Source organism: Panthera leo, chromosome C1 (assembly GCF_018350215.1).
Source record: "Panthera leo isolate Ple1 chromosome C1, P.leo_Ple1_pat1.1, whole genome shotgun sequence".
In the NCBI taxonomy this organism is placed as follows: domain Eukaryota; kingdom Metazoa; phylum Chordata; class Mammalia; order Carnivora; family Felidae; genus Panthera; species Panthera leo.
The window spans coordinates 32,198,310-32,215,933 of record NC_056686.1 but is presented as its reverse complement, the minus strand read 5'-3'; the positions used below and the strand labels follow the sequence as shown (position 1 = coordinate 32,215,933).

General features: G+C 49.6%; 1 protein-coding gene across 2 annotated transcripts in view; it reads left to right on the top strand.

Annotated features, from left to right (window-relative positions):
- HIVEP3 (HIVEP zinc finger 3) overlaps window positions 1-17,624 on the top strand; it is a 381,869-nt gene that overhangs the window by 278,096 nt on the left and 86,149 nt on the right. For both annotated transcript variants that reach the window (XM_042950180.1, XM_042950181.1), the window contains one exon: window positions 8,189-8,386. The gene's annotated coding sequence lies outside the window, so the exon portion shown is untranslated. The remainder of the gene's footprint in view (window positions 1-8,188; window positions 8,387-17,624) is intronic.

Genomic DNA, 17,624 nt, shown 5'->3' with positions numbered 1-17,624 from the left:
GGTGTCCTGTTCACAGTGGTGGGACAGGCTGTGTGTCAGGAGGGCAGCCAGGGCCTTCTCTGGGATTGGGGAGTGAGGTCCAGTGCTGGAGTCGTGGCGTCCTGGCTGCCTCACGCTGTGGCAGTGAGGCTGGCCCCTGCAGACATCTGGGGCTTTTCTTTCATTCCATCACAGCTGAACTTCCCCTGCGGTGATGCCAACCCCAGTGCCCAGGCCGGATGTGCCGCGATGCTTTGGTTCCATGGGGAGGGTGGGGAGTGGAGAGGACGGCCCCTCCCTCCCCCTGAGGTTTTGGGTGGGGCCTGCAGAAAAGCTGCAGAAGAGTCCTTCCTGCCATGGGTGGGCGCCACCTGGCACATGGGCCCCTCTTTCCCTGATAGGCCTTCCTTGTTCAGCTATTTTCTGAAAAGAAGACATTTTGATATCATTTTTGAATTACTGTCTTTATAAAAGTCATAACATGCTTATTGTAAAAAAAAAAAAAAAGAGAGAGAAAGAAAAGAAAAAAGAACAATTTAGAAATGTATAAAGAAGACAGTGACACTCCAAACCCTGTCCCTTTGCAGTCCCAGCCCTCAGATGAGCTGAGAGCTTGGGGATTATTCTCCAGGCCCACAGCAGTCACAGCCATACTGATATGTGTGTGTGTGATGCTACTTTGCCCCGTTTCCCACACCATTCCACTGACAGGAAGTGAGCGTAGTGGCTAAGAGTGGGGGTTCCAGAGTCAGATGGACCAAAGTTCACCACTTACCAGGTCTCCTAACCTTGCCAAGCCTCATGTGGAAATTGGGGTCCCAGTCCTGCCTTGCATCCTGCTGTGGCAGGGGAGGGAGATCGCCCTGGAGAAGGGCTGAACTCCATGTTCAACACCTAGAAAAAAACCACTGAGAATCTCTGTTATTGGTAGGAGTGTGGAATTATTTTCCATTAAGAAATAGTCCCATGACTATTCCATTGGGTGGATTTATCAGCATTCACTTATTAAACCAGTTCCCTAGTGATGGATAGTAAGGTTGTTTCCATGTTCACTGGTAAAAATGTTGCTGCACTGATCACGTGTGTGTGACATCTGTGTGTACGTTCCTGGAAGATGATGTATATTTGTGTGTGCACTTGGGAAGCTGCTGGCTCCATGTAAATTTTGGCCACCTCTTATCTCCAACTCTGATGGTGGCCATCATTTTCCTCTTTGCCAACCAAATGGGGGAGAGTTGATATTGACTTTAACTTATATCTTTTTTAATAATTAGTGAGGCCAAGCATCTTTTCCTATCTTTATTAGACATTTTCATTCCTTGAAAATTATTTATTTCCTCTCTCCATTTTGTTAGCTTTTCCTAATGTTTTGTGGGTACTTATTATATATCATGGATAATGACCCTATTTTTAAAATGTTTGGTTAGTTATTTTTGAGAGAGAGGGAGAGAGTTCAAGCAGGGGAGGGGCAGAGAGAGAAGAAATCATAGGATCCCAAGCAGGCTCCACGCCATCAGCACAGAGCCCAACATGGGACTTGATCTCATGAACCATGAGATCGTGACCTGAGCCTAAATCAAGAGTCAGACATTTGCCTGTGGGGCTTAGTTTGTTGAGCGTCCAACTTCAGCTCAGGTCATGATCTTGGGTTCGTGAGCTCGAGCCCCACGTCGGGCTCTGCTGACAGCTCAGAGCCTGGAACCTGCTTCGGATTCTGTGTCTCCCTCTCTCTCTGCCCCTCTCCTGCTTGCACTCTGTCTCTGTCTCAAAAATAAATAAACATTTAAAAAATTAAAAAATAAAATAAAATGTTAAAAAAAATTTTTTTGAAGAGTCAGACACGTAACTAACTGAGCCACCCAGGCACCTTGGCCCTATTTTTATATGTTGCAAATATTTTTACGTAGCCTGTCATTTGCTTTGTAACTGTTGCTGGGGCCTTTTGTTGTATGTAGGGCTTAGTGTTTTTTATGTAAGCACATTTATTCATCTTTTCCTTTAAGAGCATGGAGGTCCAGTTCAGCCTTTGAAAGTTATTTTCCAACACTAAGGTACACAAATATTCTAATAGTTCTGGTATTTTCGTGGACTTGCTGATATGTATTGTTTATCTCTTTAATCCCAATAAATTTGTGTTAAGTCTGGTGCACATACTCTATTTAAAATAGAATCCTCTGCCTTCCCTCACCGTATCCCAATTATTTCATGCTTGTAGGTTTACACGCATCTTCCCTGGCTAGATCCTCAGATCCTGAAAAGCAGGCATCTTTTCTGTTTTGTTCACTGCTGACTCTCCGGTGCCCAGAACAGTGCCTGACACATAGTAGGTGCTTAGTAAGTACTTGTTGAAGGGATAGACAGCCAGCCAGTTGTCACAGCTTTCTTATTCAAATAATCCATTCTTCCTCCACTGTAATTACACCTTCGACAGCCTCTTATACGGTTACTGGTCATCAGGTTCTCCCTCTTCTTCGGTTTTACAGTTTATAATTTTCTAGAAAATCATCAGTTTTCAAATTCATTGACATCAAGTTATGTATGAATTTCTCTCAATTTAAAAAAATGTTCATATACCTGTTTATACTGCCCTTCTTAATGGTTATTTGTGATTGTGCCCTTTCCTGTTACTCAAATCAGCCAGGGCTTTGTCCCTGGGGTTGGTCTCAGAGAGCCAGTCTGCAGCTGTGTATTTCTTTCATGGTGGCTGCTATGCTTTTCTCGTTCACTCATTTTTGTTTTCAACTTATTCGTTTCTTCCGCATAGATCATTTTGTTTATTCTACCCTTTATCAGCTTCTTGGGTTAGATGCTTAATTCATTTGGTTTCAGTCTTTCTTATTTTATCACGAAAGCATTTAAGGTCTGAATTTCCCTCCCAATGCAGTTTTGGTTACCCTCCCCAGATTTGTATTTTATTTTATTATGTTTTAAGTTTGTTTGTTTGTTTATTTATTTATTTATTTATTTATTTATTTATTTTTTAATGTTTATTTATTTTTGAGACAGAGAGAGACAGAGCATGAATGGGGGAGGGCCAGAGAGAGAGGGAGACACAGAATCAGAAGCAGGCTCCAGGCTCTGAGCTGTCAGCACAGAGCCCGATGCGGGCTCGAACTCACGGACCGTGAGATCATGACCTGAGCCGAAGTCGGACGCTTCACCGACTGAGCCACCCAGGCGCCCCTATTTATTTATTTTTGAGAGAGAGAGAGAGATTTAGAGAGCGAGCAGGGGAGGAACAGAGAGAGAGAGAATCCCAAGTAGGCTCTGCATTGACAGCACAGAGCCCGACGTGGGGCTCAAACCCATGAACCATGAGATCATGACCTGAGCCAAAACCAAGAGTCAGATGCTTAACCTACCGAGCCACCCGGGGGTCCCTTCCCCAGATTTTTAAAAAGTAGGATGCTCAATGTCATGCATTCATAAATATTCTAGAAAGGTATTTTTGTGCCTCTTTGACTCAAGTTATTTAGAAAAGCATTTTTTAATTATGCGCATGGTTTCCTTACTTACTTATTTATTTATTTAATTTATTTAGCTGCTTGTTAATTTCTAACTCCGTTGCATTGGGACCGCAGACTGTGGTATACATGTTGGAAATTTGAGATTTTCTTGTAGTCAGGTACGAAGACATTGGAGAAAAAGATGTTTTCTCTCCTTCTTGTATATGGATGAAGTTAAGTTTACCAGCTGTATCTTCAGAACCTCCCTACTTTTCTTTAGAGATTACTTGTACCATCAGACTTAGAGTAATGTGTTCAAGACACTATTCTGTGTTGGTCTTCTTGTGGTTCTAAAACTGTATGATTTCATATATTTTATGGTTCCACTGTTCAGGGTGAAGGTAAGGTTCATGATTCATGTGCCTTCTTGGAGAAATAGACCCATTAGCAATCTAAAGTGCCCCATTTTATTCTATTTAACATTTTTTACATTTTGTCTGATATTAACGTTAACTTTCCTGGATTTTTTGTTACCATTTTGCTTATTATGTTTTTTTGCCTTTTTTTTTAGTTCAACCTTTGTCCTTTTGTTTTAAATGTATCACTTCCAAACAGCAGATGGCTGGATTTTTTTTTTTTTCCATTCAACCTAATCTCTTATCTCAAAATACAGTCATTTAATTTATTCACATTGTTCTATTTATTGATACATTTGGGCTTGTTTTATGTCTTTTGGTTATGATACCTTTTCCTTTACCTAACGCTTAATTAATTGAATTAATTAATCTAATTTTTTGTTTCTCCCCGCCGACCCCACACACAGTAGTTAAGAGGTCTGTATCTTTTTTTTTTTTCTGGAAATGGTTACCCTTAAATTAAAAAATTAAAACCCATGCTCCTCTAGTGTCAAGGAGCTAATTCCCAGCCAAATGAGACCGTTATTATCAGCATTTGCTTAGATTTGACTGTGCATTTTTCTTTTATTGTTCATCACTGTTTCCTGTGTATCCTGTCTTGCCCTTTCTCGAGTTACTTATTCTGATACAGTTTTAATTTTGTGGTAGTAATTCCTTGAGTAATTGTTTTAAGAAAAGATAAGTGGCATACTATTTTTAGTACTTCTGTCTTTGGCTTTGAGAGCCAGTGGAGTAACAGATCTTTTAACCCTTTTTCCTCAGACCTCTGTAGTATTTGTTGCCTTCTGGCAGTTAGTAATGTCAAGTCCAATGGCAATTTGGTTCTCAAAATTTTTGGAGAGTCAGAGACAAAGCTGAGCCCACTGCTGACCTGGGTAAAGGGTGGCATCACCTCCTTGGAGCTTTATCATATCCAGAGGAAGCAGCAAGATCGGGATTTGCTGAAGGTTGAAAGTCTCCTTTAAAATGGATATGTCAAGGGGTGCCTGGGTGGCTCAGTTGGTTTAGCGTCTGACTTCGGCTCAGCTCATGATCTCTTGGTTTGTGAGTTCGAGCCCTACGTCGGGCTCTGTGCTTACAGCTCAGAGCCTGGAGCCTGCTTCAGATTCTGTCTCCCTCTCTCTCTCTGCCATTCCCCTGCTCTCTCTCTCTCTCTCAAAAATAAAATAAACATTAAAAAAATTTTTTAAATGGGTACGTCAATGTGAGAGCTTCATCAGGATGGTGCAAGGAATACCACACCATAGGCTGGGGGTGAGGGTAAGGGGGGGTGAATTTTGAGGCAAGGCAAGGGACTCCAAGAATCTTAGGGCACAAACTGTTGAAGAGCTGATGGATCCTTCAGGAACTTTCTGCAAAGAGCAGTCAAAGCATGTGTCAGGGCTAGAGTCTCCTGGAAAAGAGTCATGCTAAGGAAGACAGTAAGGTGTGGGGTAGGTGGCTTCGGGTCTCCTCTCCTTCCCACTCTTGTCTCTTTGGAAACCTGAAGGATTCACTCATTACCCTTGGATTTCAGTAATTCTGGCCAGCCAGCCCTGCCCTGGCTCCAGCGGCCTCCAAGCACAATTCCCTCCCTGGCAGTTAGCACGTGGGCCTTTCCCTGCCCCTGGTGGGTGAAGCCGGCTTAGCTTTGATTCGATTTTCTGTCGTTCCTCCTTGTCTGCTTTTGCTCAGACTTGCTGGCCGGCTGGTGCTTCTCTGAGACTGTTCTTACTTGAACCTTTCTTATTTCGTTGAACGTTGTTCTGTGTCCCCGGAGTTTGGGGGAGAAGAGGTAAACCCATGGGCTCCACGTACCATGTAGAACGTCAGGTGTGTGTAACATTTTCCTGGTGACCGGATGCAGGCGGGTCCGCCCGGGCCACTCACCTGCTGCTGGAGGCCAGGAGGCAGTGCTGGCCCCGCTGGTGGATGGCAGAGCAGTGGCTCGCTCCCTCCACCTGAGCCCGTCCTCTGCCCCGGCCACACCTCTGGTCCCGACTGCATTACCTCGCTGATTAAGATGATTCCGTGACCTCCCTCGGCTGCTAGATCAAGCCCAGCCTGTTACGTATACCAAGTTCTCCCCCTGCCCAGCTCTCGCCTCCTGAGCTGTCACTACCTCTCACCTCCAGCCACACAGATAGCATGAAATTCTTCGGACATTCGCGCAGTTTGGGGTCTCCTGTCTACATACACTTCTTACTCTCTCTTTCTCTCTCATCCATTCAGACATCATCAGAATTGACTACTCTTTTCTTCCTGACTTCTAGGTGTAGTCACTCAGAACCAGTGAGTCTATGCATTCCTTTGTTCCTGGCCCCTCCTCCCACAACAGTGATCCCCTTGAAGGCAGGGACTGAATCTTTACCCTTCCCACTGGGCCTGACCCAAAATAGGTGCTGAATGTTCTCGGTTCAATGAATGAGCAACCCAGCTAGGTTCTAAAGAGACTTGTTCTACTCCGACTGTGTGTGAGACCCTGTGCCAGTCTCTAGGGGTGGGGAGTGGGTCAGACTGACCCGGCCGAGCTGTGTGCAGTCCACAAGGCCTGCGAGACTCCGGAGTCTCTACGCTCAGAGGTGGGGAATTGTAGACAGTGTTCATAGGATAGCCCGTCCTAAGAAATCAGGGTTTTGACACTGGGAGGGACAGAGCACAGCTGTTTGTATTAATAACTGAGATCTATCAGAGGATGTGGGGTTGACGAAAACCGAGGAGTGGTGAGAAGTTCGGATGGTTCGGGCAGCAGGATCAGGAAATGATAGACGGAGGCCATTGTGGGGTGGCGCAATGCTGCCCTGGGGTGCGGGGCAGCGCTGGCTGGATTCCAGAGCAGCTGGTGTGGCAGGGAGGGGAGAGCAGAGTGGCTTCAGTTACCTGCACATTTCGTAGGAGTCAGCAGCGGGACGTAGTTGCCGGAACATTAACTCTTCCAAGGCTGTGCCAGTAAAACCACGGTGCCCAAGAGAAGGAAGTCATGACAGTGCCCCAGGCCCATGAGCAGGTGACTCCAGACCTAGATCGCTGGGCATACTGTGGGATAACGCCCAGAGCAGTGCCAGGCACTGGTCTACCAAATCACTAAAACCCTGGGAGGTAGTTGCTATTTCAGCCCCGCATTCAGGCATAGGGAGGCGACACAGAGGTCACGAGTACAGGGCCGGACGGGGACCCAGGTACCCTAGCTCTGGGAACCACATCCTCAGCCATCCCAGCACACTGACTCCAGCAGACAAGCCAAAGCCTAGGCCCAGGGGAGCAGCGTGGATGCGACACACACACACACACACACACACAACACTCAACTAAAACAACTCAGGCTTTCTGGAGCACGAAACGCCCTCCCCTGTCTTTTCTCATTTGCGTGTAAGTTGATGATTGAAAACTGGTGCTCCCTCCTTCATCCGCTGACCCCTGAGCCCCTTCCCTTTGGCCTCGAGTGCTCCATTTGGTTTAGCGATTTGGGGAATCTGGTTCTTCTGTCCAACTATTGGATTTAATTTCCACGCAGGCCCGAATATGCATCACTTGTGCAGGCTGTATTCGTTTTCTCTCGCCGTGTAGCAAATCATCTCAAACTTAGTGGCCCTTATTTGTTAGCTCATGGTTCTAGAGGTCAGAATTCTGGTACAGAGAGGCTGACTCCTCTGCTCAGGGATGAAATCAAGGTACCTGTGGGCTGAGCGCTTGTCCTGAGGCCCTGGGGAAAATTCTGCTTTTCCAGCCTTGTTCCCTTGATGTCAGAATCCAGATACAATCCATTGGCTGTAGGACTCGGGTCCTTTTTCTTGCTGGCTGTCAGTAGGGGGGGGCTTCTCTGCACCCCTTCAGGTGGCCTTTCCACATGCCCCCTCCATCTTCAAGGAAGCAACCTTGCAAGTCAAATCCCCCTGATTGTAATTCCCATGACTTCCTCTTCTGTGACCAGCCAGAAAAAAAACTCTGCTTTTAAAGGACTTTCTTGGGTAGGGTAAGCCCATGGAATAATCTGTTTTGGGGTCAGCTGTGTCCTGTAACGTAACCTAAGCACGAGAGCAAAGTCCATCCTATTCACAGTCCTGGGAATTATGCAGCATGTGTACATCAGGGGACGGGAAACCTTGAGGGCCATCTTAGAATTAGAATTCTGCCTACTTATTGGTGAAGAAACAGGGGACTCAGAGAAGTTAGGTGCCGTGTGCAAGATACAACATGGTACCAGGACCACATTGTCTTCCCAAGGGACATGGGGATCGAGCCCAAGATGAGCAGCTTGGGAGGAGCTGGGGGCCTGGGCCTCCTGGGACCAGGCAGAGGTTGTTCTGTGTCTGAAGAAGTTGACCTAGCAACCTCTTTGATCATACTTTTTTTGACCGTCTCCTGCAGGATTCAAGGCACAAACCTGGCAGCCTCTAACTAGTTCGTGGTGGAGCCTCAAGAGATACTGGCCAGGCAAGCTCTCCCTTCCAGAGGGAAGAGCAGAGCATGAGAGGAAGGCCACGTAGCAGAAGTGGACATGAACGCTGGTTTCCAAAGAGAACAGTGTTTTAGTTTTGGTCATCGAAAGTGGTGCCTTCAGCACAGGTAAGAAACAGGCCATCAGTGAGTATGCTCGATGGGGGCGCCATTTTGGTCTTTTGCATGAGCTCACTACTGTTCTTCCTCTTCCGAATGTATTGTTGTTGTTATTGTTACTATTGCCTTCCTTGAGCCTCTGTGGAAACTGGAAGTCATCAGGACTTCCTTGGCCAAGAGCAGAGACCTTGAGGGTCAGCACTCTTTCCCTGCCTCCACGTTGCCTCCCCCCAAATTCAGTTGTCTTCCCAGTTCCTCAGTTTCCATTCTGTCCGTGGCAACAACTCCTCTCGAGAGACCGCAGCCTCCTCACATGACGGCCCACACACCAGAGTTCCACCGTCTTTTCTGTCCCCCTCTCCGCCCACCCCCATGATGGCTCTTGCCTGAAGAGCCCCTGGCCACCCCCTAACTACTCAGAGGAGCACAGGGGGTGTTGAAGACTGAGCGGCGTCTCTTCAGGACCCTCCCTGCAGTAAAGAAGTGAAAGGATGTAGGGTTCTCAGCCCTGGCTACACGTTAGAATCATCTAGAAAGTTTTTAAAAATTTCTAGTAGCGAGACCTCGTCTCCAGAGATGCTGGTTGAGTTAGCCTGAGGAGGGGCCTTGGCGTCCATCTATGTATTTGTGTATATAAATATTTAGCTCTTCCGGTATGCTCTGTGGCTCCAGGTAGAAGTTCAGGTTGTGGTTCAGGCTAGGTGTGTGGTGTTAGAGCTCTTTGGGCTGGGAATATGTCTTTGGATGTTTTGCCTGGCTTCGGGGTGTGTCAGAATCATCGAAGTAGGTTGCAGGGGTTGCCTGGTGAAAACAAAGGGGGTGCCTGGGTGGCTCAGTCGGTTAAGCGGCCGACTCTCGGTTTCGGCTCCGGTCACGATCTCACGGTTCGTGGGTTTGAACCCTGCGTTGGGCTCTGCGCTGGCAGGGCAGAGCCTGCTTGCCATTCTCTGTCTCCCTCTCTCTTTGCCCCTCCCCCACTCACGCTGTCTCTGGCTCTCTCTCAAAATAAATAATAAACTTTACCCCCACCAAAGCAGATTTCCTGGCCCACCCATGTTCTCTGAAGCAGACTCTTGGGACAGGGGAAACAGGAATCTGTATCTTGACTCAGACGCAGCCGATGTGTGGGTGCTCCGGGGCCTCTTTCTGGGGACTCTGGTGATGCTTTCCCTGTGTTTGGGTCTCTGGGCTTGGCTGTGAGTCCTGAGGGCCTTCCCAGCCTGGCATGCGGTGAGCAATGCCTCATCCCCATCCTCCTAGTGGTTTTGCACTTACAGAGAGGAGGCTAGGGCCTCGAAGAGGGACCACTGTACGTAGTTGTCCTTCCTCTATGGGGAGCCTTGGGGTAGCTGGGCCCAGGCCTCTGCCCACAGCTCGGCTGCACCACGCGGGCCCCCTTGACCCTGGCCGTGACCGGGGTTTTCCAGTGGAGGTGGGGGAGTCACCCCTGGACTCTGAGGAAGAAGGACTTTCTCACTCTGTGCCTCACCCTGTGCCTCACTCTGAGAGATGTGCCACGAACTAGTTAGATGTGGTGCTTAATAGTGGAGGCTCTGGACCTTCCTGGGTTCAAATCCCAGCTCAGGCACTTACCGGTTTTGTGAGGCATTTATGATTTAGGAGGCAAGTTGCTTGGTCCCGCTTGTAAAATGGGATAGTAATGGCGCCCACCTCACAGGTTGCTGTGCAGATGCAGGGAAGGCCCCTGGAACGTTGCTGGACACGTAGTAAGGGATCCCCAAATGTGAGCAGCAGCCCTTCGGACTCGTGCAGGCAGGTTGGCCACCTCTCTGCCCTCCTGGTTGCTGTGCTGTGACATGTCTGCCATGCTCTGGCCATCTGGTTCCCAGCGCAAGAGTCAGAGTGAAGTAAAGCCACCAACGCTGCGTATGGGGCCTGGGACTTTATCAGCAAATCCGAGTACCGCACAGACCCGAGTGAGGCTTGGTTCTATCGCCCCTCTTATAGAGATAAGGAAACTGAGCCCAGAGAGGTTCAGTGATTTAAAGACTATCACACAGCAAGTAAGGAGCAGAGCCTCTGGCCACAAAAGACCCAGCGTCTCTTCTCCACCAAGACGCATCCTGAAGAAAGGCAATAACAGCTTCAAGGATGACCCTTCCCCAGGAATATCGACATTTTCATAAGAATCAACAGTGCCGTAATGAGTCGGTCCCCTTCCATGGCATCATGGGACGTCTCGTGGTGCCGCAGTTTAGCAGTTGTGACATCTGTGTGTGTCACAGCCTTTGTGGGTCTTCTCCGCCAGCAGTCTCGGGGAAGGATCTGGGTTTATTAGAGTAGGTGCGCAGGAAATACTTGAACCTGGCTGGAAACAGAAACCTCAGAGGGATATGCAGGAAGAGATATGGGAGGACCGTCAAGGAGAGTACAGGTGGGGATCCTCCCCAGACCTCGCATTGCCTTCCCCCACTTTACTGCTAAATGCCCTTTTTGTCCATGTGGGCTCTGACAGCTGCAGGGAAGAATCCGTAAGGGATGGGACTGGTCTAGAGGGAAATGGGCTGTCAGTTCCAGCAAGAAGTCTGGTCCGCAAGCCCCTCCTGTGCTCTCCCTGGGGAATAAAAGCCTCTGTGATTAATGGGGTGCCGACTCAGGGCTTCTGGAGTGTCCAGGTGCTCCTGGCCCACTGCTGGCACAGCCTCCCTAGCCACCACGGAGGGTGCTGGAACATATGGCCTCTGAACGAGGGAGAGGGCTCAGGCCCGGGCGGGTGGGGATATCAGGTAGGAGCCAGCTGGGGGCCAGCCTTCATTGACATTGCACACTCCCCTATGCTGGGGAGGCCCATTCACACTATGTGAGCTTGGGAACGGCTATGTTTGAGGTTACTGGAGGGCAGGGGGATGTGGAGTCATGGCCCCCCTCTACTGGGAACCTGGACTGAGGCTCTCTCCAGAGTAAATGTGATTTCTGAATAAATCAAGATGAACCTAATTTGAAAACAGACACTAGAGCATTTTCTCAGCAGCAAAGCCCTCAGCCAGTAGTATGCAAACTTCTACGGTCTTAGAAGCCATTTTTAAAAGTCGAATCCTACATGGAATGTCAATAATATAAAACAGATTAAATTGGTAGTTTATTGATATGCATTTATCTTTTATTTTTTTAATGTTTTTATTTATTTTTGAGAGAGCGCAAGAGGGGAAGGGGCAGAGAGAAAGGGGGACAGAGGATCTGAAGCGGGCTCTGTGCCAACAGCAGTGAGCCCAGTGTGGGGTTTGAACTCACAAACCGCGAGATCACAACCTGAGCCTAAGTCGGACGCTCAACCAACTGAGCCACCCAGGTGCCCAATTTTTGACATGTATTTATTATGAACGTCCATCAATAAAAACATTGAGATCTCAGAGTCTAGATTAAGGGTCAACAAACTACTGCCCACGGGTCTAATCCAGGCTCTTCCCTGATTTGTGTAAATAAAATATTGTTGGAACATAGTCGTGCCATTCACTTACACATTATCTATGGCTGCCTTCCTGCTCTGGTGGCAGAGTTGGGTAATTGTGACCGACTGTCTCTCCCACAAAGTCAAAAATATTTACTCTTTGGTCCTTTATAGAATTTTGCCGGCCTCTGCTCTAGATAATCATTTTATCACGTACCAACTATAACATCTAATATTGCCTTTTTTGTGTTTATTTTGTTTGGCTTGGTCGCACAGTATTAAGAAAATCCCAAATCATTATCTAGAAGATGATGTGAATGGTAACAGACTTCTAACCGCTTACCTTCAGCCCCGAATGATCTTCAGTTCAATGTTAGATGGACATTAGGAAAGGAGGAGAATGGTTCTGGTTTGCATCACTGAGAGTATCAGGCAACGGCTTGCATTCCTTCCTATTACAACACTCAGACAGGAAGCAGACAATCTTGATGACGTCTTCGTGATAATCCACATACTATATTCTCATATCATGCAAAGTTTCAGAGTGTACGTGTTTGTGCGGTTTTATGTAAGGATGTATAGTCCTGAACCGAAGAAGCAACATGTCCAGTAAAGAGCTCCGAGCTTTCTACTTGAAGACCTATTTTATACTGAAGTTCAAGACCTGCCCAGGCTTTAGTCTGAGTTCTGCCCAAACCAAGTTAAGCTGGCCACACCTGTTGTGTGTACCTGGTGGGTTACTATGATGTGCTAAGGCACATGTTTGAATGCACAGGTCCATTTTCCACCACGGTTTTATTTAAAAGGAGTCGAACTATATTTTTGGAATAAACTTCTCGAGTGACCTTTGAAGAACTTCTAAAATACCTCCGTGGAACACAGTTTGAAAGCCCCCCCCCCCCATCAAATATTGGTGGTTTTAATCTCTGTGCTTCACGGAGCTGAGGATGCTGAGGGCTGGGGGTGGGCGGGGGGGGGGGGATGGGTCAGTGGAAGAAGTTCTTGGGAAACAGGGAAGCCTCCCGGGCTCCTGCCGAAACTTGGGGTGTCTCCTGATGATAGTTGATGACCTAAACACAGCTCCCCTGGCTGCTCTCGTGACTTCCAGCCATCAGCTTGGGAGAGGAGGTCTGGAAGAATGTGGGGAGATTGGAATATGTGCAGGGAAGCCTGTAGTGTTGGCGGGGGGGGGGGGGGTTGGATATGGAGGGAGTGCACAAATGGCTTCTAAGTAGCATGCAGAGGACTTTGCAGCCACTCAGCAGACCCGGGTTCGGGCCAGGGTAGAGGAAGCAGGATGGCAGGGGGCAGCTGGCTCAGCACTCGAAGCAGGTTTGTGCAGGAGGAGGGTCTTGTGAATGCCTGGGATGGGGACCGATGCCCCAGGGAGTTGGTGGCTGGGGTTGGGCAGCGGCTTTGGGCATTTGAGGCAGAGCCCACAGAGTCAGGAATATAACCCAGGAGTCCCGACTCACAGGCTGCCTGCCTTCCCTGGGGGGTGCAAGGGAGGGAGGGGCCGGCGCTCAGGGATAAAAAAGCACCAGCTCTTTCTGAGGTTTTGCTGCTCACCCCGTAGAAAAAGAACATTTTTAGATTTTTAAAAGGATGACCTCATTTTTTTCTTATTTACATAGCCCTGTTTGTTTATACAGTCCTTTAAAAATAGCGAACGTGTGCTAAGCTTAGCACTCTCTCCCGCCACAGCGGCAAAGCCACCGTGTGGGGAGAAACACCTTTTTCTCTAAGAGAGGGGCAGCCTTGTTTCCGAGGACAGATGGGAGCAAAACGGGACAGGTAGGAAGTTTCGTGGTTTTTCGTGTCGCTTTTCCAAAATAGCCACACTCCTGCCTCCCACTTCCTGCCTGACTCGACTCAGGGAAGATTTTCTCCTATAGAAGACTTGTGTTCTGTGCATTCTCAGGGAGGCACGAAGGGATCTGTCAACAAGCACACACGCTTGACCCCGAAGATCTCGAGCTTGGCACTGGGCTTGCGTTCTGGCTCTGCTGCCTACCGGCTGTGTGACCTTGGGCAAGCCGCTCCCCTTCTCTGTGCCTTATTTGTAAGATGAGGAGAACAGCACTTACCTGCACTTGCTGTGCACAGGAAGTGAGGGAGTATGTGTAAAGGGCGTAGCCCGGTGCAGGCACACAGCAACTCTTAATAAATCTCGTGACAGGGGCGCCAGGGTGGCTCAGTCGGGCAAGCGTCTGACTCTTGATCTCAGCTCAGGTCATGATCTCCCGGTCTGTGAGTTCGAGCCCCGCGTCGGGCTCCGTGCTGACAGCTCAGAGCCTGGAGCCTGCTTCGTATTCTGTGTCTCCCTCTCTCTCTGCCCCTCCCCTGCTTGTGCTCTCTCTGTCTCTCAAAAATAAAAACATTAAAAAAAAAGAGATTCTCTCTCTCTCTCTCTCTCTCTCTCTGCCCCTCACCTCCTCACTTTCTCTCTCTCTCAAAATAAATAAACATTAATAAATCAATAGATCTCTTTATAAACAACAGCAATGGTGTCATATTCGCCCCCCACCTGGACAGTTAACTAGCCCCCCAACCACCTTCCCTTCCAGCCAGCTCATCCGCCCCACCCATCCCTACATTGTCCCAGAGGGATAGAAAGATAAAACACAAATCTGACCATGCCGTCCCCTGCTTAAAACCCACCAATATCTTCCTACATGCATGGCCGGGATCAGCAACATTTTTTTTCTAAATGGCCAGATAGTACATATTTTAAGCTTTGCGAGCCACACGGTCTCCCTTGCACCTGGTCACCTCTACTGTGCTGCATGAAGGCAGCCACGCACAGCGTGTAAAGGAATGGTATAGCCGTGTTCCAGTAAAACCCCATGGACAAAAACAGGCAGCGGGCCGGATTTGACCTACAGGATATGTCCATCTCCTCGGCTCAGCTTCCCTCATCCAGCCCGTTCCCGTTCCTCCGTCGCTCTTCCTCCTCCTCCCCAACTGCTGTGCAGAAAGGACTCCTCACACTTTACCCAAAGTTCCTTCCTTCTGGAATCTCCTTCTCTGCCCCCACCCTCGTGCTTCTCCGCCACGACATTAGGAACCGTTGCCCTGGGGTTCTGTGGGTTCTCTGGATGTCTGCTCTGGGCATGTGTGCCAGCACCCTCTGTCTTTGCTTTAGAGAGGACACCCCTCACACAGGAATTCTGCCCCCCTCCTTCAGGTGTGCTGGTGTGTGTTTAAGTGTATGTAGCTGCTCGGTAAGCCTTGTTACTGAACACAAAAGACCTGTAAGACAGACGGCTGCCCTTAGGGAGCTTACAGCCTGGCTAGGAAGCTAAGATGTGAGATGGTGAAAAGCCAGCCAGCAACCCAGGATGGAAATGACAGGGAATGTGTCTGTTGGGGTGCCCAGGACAAGGTGCTTCTGACCTTTGTGGAGGAAGGAGAAGTCATCTGAGTTGGACCTTGCGGGGTGGGAAAGAGGTTCAGAGAGAGGGAGGTCAGGAAGGCTCTCCGTGCTGGGGAAATGGCAAGAAATAACACTCGGCTCTGGGTTCAGGCCGGTGAGCGGACAGCCCACCCTGGTGACCACTGAGGGCCTCCTGTGAGAGACTGGGGCCTGGGCCTGGAAATCAGGGTGGGGCCTGCTCCGCGGTGCAGAGGGGGTTGGAACATCTCTCGAGCCAGAATTTCCCCAAGTGTGGCTCATAGACCACCCCCTACAACAGAATTGCCTGGGGTGTTTCTTTATTTTTCTTTATTTTTATTTTTTAGAGAGGGGGCAGGGGAGAGAGAGAGAGAGAGGCAGAGGCAGAGAGGGAGAATCTTAAGCAGGCTCCACACTGGGAGAGGCTCCACACAGACGCAGAGGCTCAATCTCAGGACCGTGAGATCCTGACCTGAGCTGAAATCAAGAGTTGGATGCTTAACACAATGAACCACCCAGGCGCCCCTGGGTGTTTCTTTAAAACACAGATTCTGGGACGACTGGGTGGCTCAGTCAGTTAAGTGTCTGCTTTGGGCTCCGGTCATGATCTCACGGTTTGTGAGTTCGAGCCCCGCGCTGGGCTCTGTGCTGACAGCTCGGTGCTTCAGATTCTGTGTCTCCCTCTCTCTCTGCCCCTCCCCCACTGACACTCTGTCTCTCTCTCAAAAATAAACATCAAAAACCCCCACAGATTCTACAGCCCTGTCTCAGGAGGCTGGGGGGCTAGAGAGGGTTAAAGCCATGGTCTGTAGGAGGAAGAAGGCTGCAGTACGGTTGAAGGTGATGGCCACACGCATTCTGTAGATTGACATCACCCGTGCACGTCTCTGCCAGGCTGGGGAGAGGCGAGGCAGGAATGGATCATCTTTTCCAAGAGCAGATAAAAACACCCAAGCTCAGACACGGGAAGTGACTTGCCCAAGATCACTCTGAATTACTTGTGGACGTGGGACTGGCTAGTTTGGCACAGGCTTCCTTCCCCTCACAACCCCAGGGCCCGGGGTGGCCCTGGAGGTTCCCCAGAGAGAGGAGAAAACAGGTATGGTGAATGTCCCCAGACCCCAGCACAGGCTGGCACACAGCTGAACCAATGAGGGAACGGGTGGGGTGGGCGGAAGAGGTGACGTGGGGGCGGAAGGGTGGGATTCTGGGGTGGTTCTGACGCTGCGAGCCTGGAAGTGTAAGGAGAATGGCCGTACCCGATGCAGAGGGGGAGAGATTAGGTTGGCGCGAAGCACATTGCATTTGATGGTTGGCCAAGCTGAGCCCTCACCGCTGGAAACGTCTGCCTGGGGAGTTCCGGGGCAGCACCGGTGACGTGTGCAGCCGTGGAAGCTGCTAATCAGGGCAAGAAATGGCAGAGAGACACGCAGGGGATTAAGGACCAGCGCCTGAGGGATGAGCACACACATCTAGAAGAAAAGGCTCTTCGTGAAAGAGCCCACGAAGTGTGCGGAGAAGCGGAGTCGGGACGGGCTGGGGCCGACCCAGAAAAGAGGGGTCAACCGCCAGTCACCCGGGAACGCCCTTCGGGCCCCTCTTTAGGACAAAACCGACCAAGCTCAAAGAAATGGTGCCATGGGTAAATAAAACTGTCAGTCAAAATAAAAGCGAAATCATGAGGTTCTGTTTGCTCGAGATTTGGGCTTCCGATCAGCATGGCCGCAGGTGTGGGAGAGCAAGTGGGGACGGGAACCGCCTGTCCCACCTGTCGGGACAAGCCATTCGGTCTGTGCCGGGTGCTGGTTGGCACCCGCCTGTGGGATCGTGTTGTGGCTCCGGGCCTCCTTCTCCTCTCCTGGGTCTGTCTTAGCTCCTTCCCTTTCCCTTCTGGCTCTCCCTTTATTCGCTCAGCCGATATTTATTCCTGGGAATAAAGCTCTTCACAGAGGGATTTGGCTGAGGTCCCCAAACGTGGCCTGGTCTACGAGTCTCCCACTGGAGAGCTTTTAAAGCGATAGATTTTGGACTTGCAGATTCCCTGAAAGCAGGGAGGGGCCAGCCACGCCTGGGTCTTCTGAGCCTCTCTCGGGATTAATCAGCTGTTCCGAAGCGGCCCTACCTGGGCCCGGCTGAGGTCTGGGTTCTTCCCCCATTAGGTCCTAAATATATGGCATCGGGGCAGCCTCTCGGCTGGCCTCCCTAGAGCCTTCAGAGCCTCTCCTTCCGTTGATCCTGCCTGTGCCACCAAACTCGTCCCCTCCCCCACCTCCAGCTCACATGCACTGTGGCACGGTGCCACCATCACCCTCCTCCATCCTGAGAGGTGGCTCATCCTTAAAATCAGCCATGCCTAAAAGAGAAAACGCCACATCCCGTTCTAGGTGACAAAAGGCGGATTCTACCTCTTGGAGCTACATTGTGATAGGGGAAAGAGACGCACA